Raw genomic sequence first — 9,103 nt, 5'->3', positions numbered from 1 at the left:
AGGTTTAGACATTAATGGCTGTGTATTGTGTTATTTTGAGGGGAAAGCAAATATATACAGTCATACATGCTGTACACTCACTACTTTACATTGTAGCAGAGTGTCATTTCTACAGTGTTGTCACATGAAAAGTTATAATAAAATATTTACAAAAATGTGAAGGGTGTACTCACTTTTCACTTTTGTGAGATACTGTGTGTATATATATATATATATTCTATATATATATATATATATATATATATATATATATATATATATATATACATATACACACAAAAAAGTTTTTTATGAGCAAGTCCTACAATTAGCGCCATATCTTCACAAAACTTGTCGCATGGACAGAGTTAATGGGGGTAAAACGAATTGGCCGGCTTCAAAGATGTCCCATATGGGACATGGGCACAGACTGACAAGATGTCCAAATGCCAAAAAAATGCACATCTCACAAAGGTTGTTTGACAGGGACATATACCAGGAGCGGTAAATTCACACCTGAAGTACAATGTGTGTGGAAAAAAAATACTACCATAAAGTTTACAGCTAAACAGCAATACTGAAAAATGTTAAAAGAACCATTGTCCCAAAGTGTACTACGAAAAAGAAACAGTCTTGTCATTAAGGGGTTAAAGATTACCCTCACCTCCAGCCCAGCATCTGGTTCTGTGTTTTGCTGGTGGATGAGCTGTTATTCTATTCCTGATTTCCTGGACCTCTGCTTTGATACACCATTTGTGAACCCTGTCTGCCGGCCCTGACCTCTGTTTTACATTTGACTCTGCTTCTGGATATCCCCTGTCTGTACCGCGTACCTGTTTTGCCCCCGTGCAAACTCTCACTGCTCAAATGATTTCTCCATCCTGTCGCACTGAGCAACAGTATTTAGTGTTAGGACCCACCTACACACACATATATACACTCACTGACCACTTTATAAAGGTACACCTGTTTAATTGCTTGTTAACACAAATAGCTAATCAGCCAAACACATGGCATCAACTCAATGCATTTAGGTATGTAGACATGGTCAAGACAACTTCCTGAAGTTCAAACCGAGCATCACAATGGGGAAGAAAGGGGATTTAAGTGGCATGGTTGTTGGTGCCAAACAGGCTGATCTGAGTATTTCAGGAACTGCTGATCTACTGGGATTCTCACACACAACCATCTCTAGGGTTTACGGAGTAAACTCTGAAAAAGAGTTGCGTGTGGACGAAAATACCTTGTTAATGTCAGAGGAGAAGGGGCAGACTGGTTTTGAGACAGAAAGGCAACAATAACTCAAATAACCAGTCATTACAACCAAGGTAAGGGAGACCCTAGGTGATATAAGGTGCCCTATGGGTGACACCGGTCACTGTCCTTTTTACAGACACGGCCAACAGACTTACCTGCTTGTGCTTAGGTGTACCCTGACGGCCTGGAGTATGGACGTGGAGGCGATCCTCGCTGCTCTCAGGGCTGGTGCGGACCAGGACGGTGGTAGGGCGCTTCGTGAGCAGTTTGCTCACCTACTTCCTCAGGCTGCAGTGGCTGTAGTGCCTGCCGGGTCTGGTGGGGCCGTGGAGGCACCGTCTCGCGGGCGCGTTTCGGGTCGCCGGCGTCTCCTCGGGGCGGGCGGCCGTCTTCGGCTCGTGAGGCCTGCCGCTCCCTTGCCGGCGACGGAGGCCCCGGCGCCTGCATGGGCGCCGCGGGATGCGGCACTTCGTCGCGGCCGTTCCGGTGGCCGCGGCCGGTCGATGGTGCCAGCTCGAAGCCGCACGGGAGCGCGTGAAGCGGTGGGCGGCGTTTCCGCTGCCCGCCCGAACAGGACGTCGTGGGCGGTTGCGGCAGCCCCATCCGGGGTCAGGCAAGCCACGGGGGGGGTGAGTAGGCCCGGCGGGGCTACACGGAGGGCGGCTGGGGGGGGATGTCTCGGAGGAGGCAGGGGGCTCCTCCGGGGATGACTTGGCCCTCTCTCAGGGGCCCTCGGCCCGCTTACCTCCTCAGGGGGAAGGGATGGGGGGGTCTTCACCGCTGCTGTACGGCTCCTCTGATGAGGAGGCTTTTGCTACCCCCCTCCCCCCTTTCCATACGGCACCTGGTGGTGGCTTGCCAAGGCTCGGCCCCCTGCCGGTGGTTTCTGGTACTGCGGCTGTTCCAGGACATGTTGTCTCACCCCCTTCCTCTACACAGGCTGCTGCAGGATGCTTGGCCGCTGCTTGGACCAGGACTTCAGGGACCTTCTATCAACACGGCTTCAGCTACGGCGCCGCAGGAGGTCTGCTGGTCGCTTGGCGGTGAGTTACCTTCTCATTCTGTGGGCCTCTTGGGAGCCGGGGTGGAGGGTCGCTCGGGCTCTTCTATGGGTGCTTTTCTTTCAGGTCTGCGGGGTTTTTTGGATGCGTGGGAGCGCGACGGGGGTGCTGGTCCATCGGGGTCTGGCCTGAATAGTCAGGTTAGGTCTGCGTGGGAGCAACCTGGGGGTGGCGCGGAGTCGTTAGGTTCGGTTTCCCTTTCTGCGCCTGCTGTGGCGGTGTGGGTTGGTGCCGGGACGTCTGGCCCGGTGGCCCCCGGGGTTCCGGTGGTGGCGGCCCCGCCGGCTGGCGGGGCTGCTGCGGTACTTGGCTCGGAGCCGGTTGTAGATGCGGCTTTAGGGGTGGCGGACGTGGCTCGTGGGGCGGCCTACGTGTTGGTCGGGCCCGCTTGGGCTGCACTTGAAACAGGAGATTAAGGAGAAGATCTGGAAAGGGGAGTTCCTTGAGATTTTCTCCCTTCTGCCGCTGGAGGAGGCCTTGTATCAACGGTTCAGACTGGTGGTGGTGGAGGATATTTTCGTGGCACCCTTTGCGCCCCTTAGTACCAATTAAGCATCGTTTAAATGCTTATTATGGTTGCTGACCATGCCCATCCCTTCATGACCACAGTGTACCCATTTTCTGTTGGCTATTTCCAGCAGGGTAATGAAACATACCGCAAAGCTCACATCATCTCAAATTGGTTTCTTGAACATGACAATGAGTTCACTGTACTCCAATGGCCTCCACAGTCACCAGATCTCAATCCAACAGAGCATCTTTGGGAGGTGGTGGAGCGGGAGATGCGAATCATGGATGTGCAGCTGACAAATCTGCAGCAACTGCGTGATGACATCATGTTCATATGGACCAAAATCTCTGTGGAATGTTTCCAGCTCCTTGTAGAAAGTATGCCACAAAGAATGAAGGCAGTTCTGAAGGCAAAAGGGGATCCATCCCAAGGTGTACCTAATAAAGTGGCCAGTGAGTGTATATTGCCTCGTCTCATATCAGGAGAAATGAATTGCCAGGGGAAGTCTCGTTGTTCATGAAAACTCTGGATCTGCCATCAGAACCAACCACCTCTTGTCTTGCTGCATAAGATGCTGTATTGGTCTCAAACTTTTGGGCAGAATAGAGGTTAGTTTGGGATCATATTTCCTCCTAAAAGTCATCACCCACGAACACTTCCAAAATGCCGGAAGTTGCTAGCTTCTCTTAACTGGGAGTCCAGCACCAGCAGAGCTGAACATCGAACGGCAGTGAAAAATAGCAAAAAAAAAACAAAACAAAAAAAAACCAAAAAGGATTTTTATCTTATTAGTTATTTTAAATTCTCTGGATTAGGGCTGTAACAACGAATCGATAATAATCGATTATGAAAATCGTTGTCAACGATTTTCATAATCGATTAGTTGAATCGATTTATAAAATGATGTTTTTCAGAGCAAATGCTCTGAAAAACTCCCTTCTATAATCCGATCTCGAATAGAGATAGGATTATAACTGTAGAATCCAGACCCCCCGCAAAGCTGCAGGAGATCTGGATCCTCTCTGCCACCCGGTGAGGGTCTGTGCAAAACGCACAGACATCCTCCGCTTCTCCCCTCCACTTCCGCCTGGGCTTCTATTACTGAACCCGGCGTCACGTGACCTTCCGGTGTGGCTTCCATCATGGAAGCCCCAACGGAAGCGGAGGGGAGAAGCGGCTGTCTGCGTGCGTCGCACAGACCCCTACCGGCTGCCGGAGAGGATCCAGGTCCCCTGCAGCGGTGCAAGGGATTTGGATTTTAGTGCGCGATGTGAGCAACCTCCGCTACTTCACCTCACTGCCACTTCCACCTGCCCTACCAGGGGTTAATATATCAACAGAATAAAAACAGGACAAGTAAGCAGCACTGGGTAAGTATTATCTTTATTTTTATGCTCATTTGCCCTGTGTTTCTTCTGTTGATATATTAACCCCTGGTGGGGCAGGTAGAATTTTTGCGGGATCTATTAATTATGTGCATTTGTGTTTTTTTATTTTTTGATGTCTGTAATATTTGATTTATTGTTTATATTGTCCATATATTTATATTGTATTGTGTTTTTTTTTTTTGTCTATATTTAATAAATAGAAATATAAAAAAACTATTAGTGATGTCAGTTTTTCTTATATCGGGGGGGCATAAGACATATCAGGGGGCACAGTGGTATCAGGAAGGACAGTGGCATAAAGGGGCTATAAGGCGTATCAGGGGGGCACAGTGGCATAAAGGGGCTATAAGGCATATCAGGGGGCACAGTGGCATCTCAGTGGCATATAGAGGTAAAAGGCATATCAGGGGGCATGGTGGCATATCAAGGGTAAAATGCATATCAGGGGCCATGGTGGCATATCAAGGGTAAAAGGCATATAGGGGTCTATAAGGCATATCAGGGGGGCGCAGTGGCATATCGGGGCACTGTGGCATATATGGGGCTATAAGTCATATCAGGGGGTACAGTGGCATATAGGGGGTATAAGGCATTTCTGGGACAGAGAGGCAAGCTGGGGGTGAGATGTGCATAACTGGACAAAAATAGTTTACCGGAATATTTACTAGTAAAGCTTTTTTTGGTATATTTTGGGTTCTTGTTAAAATATAGCTTTAATTATTATGTCAGTAAAATAAGAAGGCAAATCGTGAAATGCCATTGTAAATTATGTTTTTATTTTAAATAAACAAAAAATCTGCATATTTTTTTTTACCCGATTAATCGAAAAAATAATCGGCCAACTAATCGTTAGTTGCAGCCCTAAAGATACACTTTATCTGAATACAATGTTTCTGTCATTTTTTTAATTGATAGAAATTATTAGATCACGTCAAAGATCATGTGTCTGGACTAATCATCCTGGCCATTTAGCGGTCAGGCACAGTAATCCCTCCACAATCCTGACATGCATCGCAATGCACGAGTGACTTCTGGCGAAGGCATACCAGGTACATCTTTGGTTCGTAACAGACTGATGTCATAACTGGTACGTCTTCTGTAACCGTGTTAATCCTTCAGACCCAGACCAAATTATATTGGACTGAATTTAAATTTTTTTTTTACTAATTTGAGGATAAGGAAAGCTGTCTCTTTCCTTTCAGTTTATTTCTTTTGGCATTATTTCTGTATTTTGTATATTATTCTTATTACTGCCTTTTACCTTTTTATTTCTTAAACTGTTTTTTTCTTGTTGAAAAGGGTTTTTTTATAATGTATTTATGTTCTTCCCTCTTTATTCTTCCTACCCTATTCGTTTGGTTATCTGGTGCCATTGCTTTTCTTACCTTTTTTTTTTTTTTTATTAAGCTGACGTTTTCGGTTATCGTGTTTCCCTGCTCGCGTGGTTCAGGTTTCTTCTTCCTGACCACCGGGGGAGGGTCTCCCTATGCGCCACGGTCTCATTATTGACGGCAAGATGCGATCTGTGCTGCTTCTTTATCTGAACGTTCTTTATCTGAACGCACAGCGTGGCTGTTCGTGCCTCCTGCACAGCACAGTTGACCTCTCCAACTGCGTGGTGCGTTTGTCTCGCTGCCCGCTTGGCAGTGGTTTTGGTTTTTTTTAAACACGAGGCTTCTACCGTGCGGCCCGCCAGTCATTGTTTTTTTGGCCTCTGTGTTTCCGGTGGGCCTGTCAGGTCCATCCACGTGGGGGCAGCGGTGCGGTTACTGCGCACCACGTGGCCTGTTCAGGCCTAGCGCTCTATTTTCACTGTACTACGTTATTTGGCTGTCTCTGGGACCTAGGAGTCCCTAGTTTGGGGTGACCCCCCTCTTTCACGTAAGGCCTCTCCTTTAGGCCTAAAGGGATCTGGAAGTGTCACACGCGCCGCCACGGCACTTACTTTTGGCGCTCGCGTCGGCTCGCCTGTTCCCGCCACCTCCGTTGCTGCTGCCGTCCCCGTGCGCACACGTCAGAGTCGCGGCTCCGCCACGATCCGACGTCGGCAGGACAGTCCTGCATCCACACCCTCGGCCGGGATCGCGCCTGCACGCAGAGGACGTGCAGGCGCGCCCTCTACGCGAACCGCCAGGACCGCGGGTATGACGCGTCGGAGGTCCGCGTCGGCCACGACGCCGTCACTCGACGGACGCAACGTATGCAACGCATGCCACGCCGCGGCCTGTATGTGAGTACTGTCTCCTATTTAACCCCTTCAGGACCGGGATTTTGATACTAACGTGTCGCTAAAGGACCGGAGCCGTTTTTGTGTTTTTGCCATGTCTTTCTTTCTTCTGCTGTCTGCCCAGGAGTCCTGGGCAGACAGCAGCAGCAGCGCCCCCACGATCACCGCGATTGTGGTGATGTGGGGGCGTTTTTTGGAGGAGACGTACCTGGTACGTCCCGGTCTACCAGTGACTGTTAACCAGGAAGTACCAGGTACGTCCCGGTACTGAAGGGGTTAAGCTCCATTTGTATCACAAGTCTTTACCCGTTCAAAGTGTTATGCTTTTTTGGGTGTGCTGTTTCCGGCTATTTCTATATTGCCTTGTGTACCGACCTTTGCCTGTTATTTGACCACGATTCTGATCTGCCTTCCTACGACCCCGGACCTGTTTAACCATTTTTGCATCTAATCTGCCTGCCTTGACCTCGGATACGTTTGACCTCGCTGCCTGCCATTGCCCTTGATCACGGACTGTTTACTGGACTTCTCTATTTATTGCATATCTGCACAGTTGGATCCTCCTTTTGCTACCTGACCCCGTGACAGGAAGTCACTGGGTGGGGGGTGATCCCCCCTCCCAGAGGAGCCACTTACTAACCGGGACCTAGGAGTCCCTTGCTTGGGGGTGACCCCCTGTTGTTGTATTAGGGCGTAGACTGGCTATTTTCATACAGGCTCACGCCCTGGATTGACTTTTGAGGGTGACCCCCTCTACCCAGTACTCTGCCCACACCTTGGGCATCAGGGGTGACCCCCCTTTCAGTTGGCCTCCATCGGCTCCAGACCCGGCAGATCACCCTCCATCGGCTCCCTGAGGCCTTCACGACCTACCGGTCCAACTTCCGCAGCCCCTTTCCACGTGGCGCTATCCGAGGCAGAGGATACACACCCTTCAGGGGGAAGATGTCCTAAGGTAAGGGTCATTCTCTTTCTCACTTATATTCCCATTGTGGGCAGACTAGCCCATTTTTCAAGTATATGGTCTATCCTCACCTCAGACCCCTGGGTCCTCCAGACTGTTGTCGGTTTCCGTATAGAGTTCCTGTCCATTCCCCAACAATTTTTCCCACCTAACCCAACCCTCCTCATCTAGCTTGTGATGCTGCGGCCCTCCTCCATTCAGAAATTTACTTTCTTCGGGACAAGGGGGCTACAGAATGTGTGGCAGACCCTTCTTATTTCCTGAGCAACATCTTTTTAGTGCCCAAGAAATCGTTTCAACCAGTTATCAACCTGCGCACTCTCAACTTCCACGTGGTTTACAGGCACTTCAAGGTGGAGGGTACCCATCTCCTTTGCGATCTTCTCAGAGAAAAGGCTCAATTTGAAGGATGCCTATCTCACTGTTCCTATGCATCAGGACAACAGGAGATACCTACAGTTCCATTGTCTGGACTACCTCTAGCAATTCACTTATCTACTTGTTCGGTCTCAGCCCCGCACCTTGGTGCTTCACAAAGCTTCTGAAACCGGTTATGGAGTTCTTCTGTGCATGGGGCGTCCCCTCCATTATCTTGGACGATATTCTGCTGATGGCGAGCAACAGGGATACCTCTCTCACTACACGGCTCTTCCAGGGCCTCGATTTTGTCATTGAGGCTATCAAACCCACTCAGTCGATCCAGTTTCTGGGTTTCATGGTGGATTTTGTGGCAGCAGTGCTCAAACTTCCCCACGTCAAGGTGTTGTCCATCAAGAAGTGGCGAAGTGGCTACGGGGGGCCTATGGACTCGCAAAGAGCGCATCAACTGCCTACAGTTGATTGTGGGGTCTTTCGCAGCGCGCACTTTCACAAAGCACCTCACTCACTGTTGAGTCCGCATGGACAATGTGTCCGCCATTCGTTACATCAACTGCCTGTGGGGTTTGCGATTAAGACTCCTCACAAGGACCTTTACTAGTTGTCACGGTCCGTGTACTAGACCTTGCCGCAGCGACTCACCAGAGTATTGTTCCTGCACAGGGAACTACGAGAACACGCTCAGTGTCAGGACCCAGGTAAGCAGGTCGGGTAGGAGCCCAGTAGCAGGGGACACAGGGGGTTCCGTTTGTACCCCACGATGCATGACAGCAAGTGGGATGGTACGGACAGGCGCAATGAAACACAGCACAAACAGGATACTTAGAAAGGTACTGTATTGATGAAGGTGATACGACCAGCAAGTAAAGGCAGTAAGTCTCTAGGCAGGATGCCCACTGGCAGGGCTGACGGATACGGAGGCCCACGGGATGGGCTGACGGCAGGAAGCCCACTGGCAGGGCAGACGGGTACAGAGGCCCACTGGCAGGGCTGACGGCAGGAAGCCCACTGGCAGGGCTGACGGGTACGGAGGCCCACTGACAGGGCTGACGGCAAGTAGCGCACTGGCAGGGCAGGCGGCACAAATGCAGGTCCAGGCAGGAAGTCCAGGTACAGGCAGGAAGTCCAGGTACAGGCACTGGTTCAAGGCCAAAACAGAGCGGTCTAAACACTCCAATGCAAAGGCCCTGACTAAAGGGCAGGGCAGGTTAATAAAGGCAGGTTCTACTCAGGTGATCAGACTCAGCTGACCTGGTAATCTGATCCCGAGCACTCCAGAGGGAGGGGGAAGGTGGCCACTAGTGGTAGCAGCAGGACTACAGCAAAATAAATCATCCA

The sequence above is a fragment of the Sceloporus occidentalis genome, unplaced genomic scaffold (genome assembly GCF_023333645.1).
Source record: "Sceloporus occidentalis isolate IW3139 unplaced genomic scaffold, rSceOcc1.0.p SCAF_146, whole genome shotgun sequence".
Classification (NCBI taxonomy): Eukaryota; Metazoa; Chordata; class Lepidosauria; order Squamata; family Phrynosomatidae; genus Sceloporus; species Sceloporus occidentalis.
The sequence above is the reverse complement of the archived record's forward strand: the minus strand, read 5'-3'. Positions refer to the sequence as shown.